Source organism: Rattus norvegicus, chromosome 4 (assembly GCF_021556685.1).
Source record: "Rattus norvegicus strain SHRSP/BbbUtx chromosome 4, alternate assembly SHRSP_T2T, whole genome shotgun sequence".
NCBI lineage: Eukaryota > Metazoa > Chordata > Mammalia > Rodentia > Muridae > Rattus > Rattus norvegicus.
In genome coordinates this window covers 97,961,091-97,963,625 of record NC_141537.1, presented here as the reverse complement: position 1 = coordinate 97,963,625, position 2,535 = coordinate 97,961,091, and the positions used below count along the sequence as shown (strand labels likewise).

Below are 2,535 nucleotides of genomic sequence, written 5' to 3'. Positions count from 1 at the left end.
TCCTGCAAAGACTGAACCCCGAGTGAACATAATTGTTGGGGGGAGGGCAGTAATGGGGGGAGGTTGGGGAGGGGAACACCCATATAGAAAGGGAGGGGGAGGGGTTAGGGGGATGTTGGCCTGGAAACCGGGAAAGGGAATAACATTCGAAATGTAAATAAGAAATACTCAAGTTAATAAAAAAAAGATGATAAAGTACTATAGAGCATAAAAAGGTTTATGGCTTAAAATATGGCTGGAAGGAGTGAGCTAGTGTGAGACACAAAGGTAAAGGTTTGGAAACACAAGCCCGATAAGGAAGGACCATTTGATCTGAGACTTGAGTAAGGGCCGCGTGGATAGCTGTCCATTTTAAAAGCGAAGGAACATCCAGTGTCAAAATGTCAAGGTAAACACTGTTTGTTACATAAGAAGATGCCTGCAGCCCTGAGATGAGCAGAATGGGCAGAGAGGATGGATTCAGAGGCAGAGTCATGATGAGCTGTGGAAGCCCTTACAGGCACTTCAAATATCTCCCGATTATGCACCTCTCCATCCATTTTAAATACAGTTGTCCTATTTGTCCATTGGTTTCTCTCTGTAGATACAAGCTATCTTGGATCGGAAATATTAGAGAGAAGTACTTGCCTCTGAACAGAATAATACAGGCATTATTCTTGTCATTATTCTCTACATAATTCAACATAACAACTATCTGTACAGCTGTGATATTGTGTTAAGTGTTATGAGCAATCTAAACATGAGTTGTGTATATGGAAAGATGCTGGTGTGCCATATGCAAATGTAGGGAGATAAAAATCTTCTGCTATCCTGGAACCAATCTTCTGTGGACAACAGAGAAAAACTGCGTTCTGTCCCACTGATCAGCAACCTTTGTCTGTTAAAGAACAGACAGTAAATATTCCAAACCTCAAAAAAAAAAACTGCAATTTTAAATGGTTGTGAACCACCAGTTGCATGCTAACAAGTGAAGTCAGGTCCCCTGCAAGATCAGCCAGTACTCCTAAAGTACATCTGTGCTAGAGAGATGTTTGGCCATTTCTCTAGCCTTTCCTACTACCCCTATCAAGATTTCTAAAATTCTTTCTCTTTTTCTTTTGAATTTAACTGTCCTGCGTCATCCATGATGTCACAAGTCAGAAACCTCTAAATATCCAACCTTCCCAAAAAGTTCCATTAATCTCCATTTACTTCAAATTTTATTTCTATGAAATTGAAAGTAATTTTTCTGTAGTTTTCAACTATCTTTGATTCCTAGCTGTGAAGAAGTTCAGAGCTTTCATCATACTAATGGCGTAGCTTTAATTAGAAATACAAATCACCTGGTCTTTAAGTAATGGACTTACTCAAGTACTGCCTTTTTGATGTACTGTCAGATTCTGATTGTGACTTCTGAAAAATGCTTAGAGTGGGTGAATCATGAAGAGAGACAGATAGGACAACCAAGACTCTCACTTCTGCTTCCTTGGGGTTTATGTTATCACTTGTATCACTGTGGGAGGATACTGTATAGACTGTAGACAGTAATAGATCGCCATATCTTCAGACTCCAGGCTGCTGATGGTCAGAGAATAATCTGATCCAGACCTACTTCCACTGAACCTTGATGGGACCCCAGCTGCCAAGTTGGTTGCACCATAAATCATACGCCTAGGAGATTTCCCTGGTTTCTGTTGGAACCAGCTTAAATAATTTCCAATGTCTTGACTTGCCCGGCAAGTAATAGTGACTCTGTCTCCCAGAGATGCAGACATGGAGGATGGAGACTGGGTCATCTGGATGTCGCATCTGGCACCTAGGAGTGGAGACATAATGAATATCCACACAATTAAGCATTATAAAGGATGACATCACCCAAATAACAGTCAACACTAATCAGTGAAATTCCCATTTCAGTTCATTTTACCTGCAAACCAGAGCCACAAGAACCCAATAAACTGAGTATGGGCCCTCATGTCCATGTTGAGTTCTGACTGCAATGACAGTGGCACAGTATATGTGTGACAGGTATATGAAGAAGTCCCTAAGGCTGTGCAATGAGGACATGCAAATCATTGAGAACCACATATTGCTGAGTACAGCTCAACGGCTTGTTCATCTCAACATTTAGCACAAACCCAGGGTCACCAGATGCCTGAGGTCAAACCACTTGTTTGTCTCCAGAGAATGAATTTCTTTAAAAGTATTTGAACTTACAGATGACATCTGTAATGTAGTTGGTCTCTACATTAAATAAAAACATTTCAAATATAAACTACTGAAATGTAATGTAATGTCCTGTTGTCAGGGAATATACAACAGAGAAGAAACTATTAGATTTTTACCTCACTAAAATAATTAAAATTGGTTAAAAAAAATAGAATGTGTTCCCCATAAAAGAAGTGTTTGGAGTAACATTTCTTGAAGTTAAAAGGACAATTTCTCATAAACAAATTCAATGAATTAAAACACGAGATATTACAGTTTTAACATTGAAAACTACAGTCTAAATAGAGTAAAAACACATGTATGTACATGTACATAGAACACCTTGAT

The 2,535-nt window shown here is 39.1% G+C and overlaps 1 pseudogene; it reads right to left on the bottom strand.

Moving 5' to 3' along the window:
• Nucleotides 1-1,472: 1,472 nt before the first annotated feature.
• Nucleotides 1,473-1,961, bottom strand: LOC500162 (Ig kappa chain V-V region L6 pseudogene; annotated as a pseudogene).
• Nucleotides 1,962-2,535: the final 574 nt, after the last annotated feature.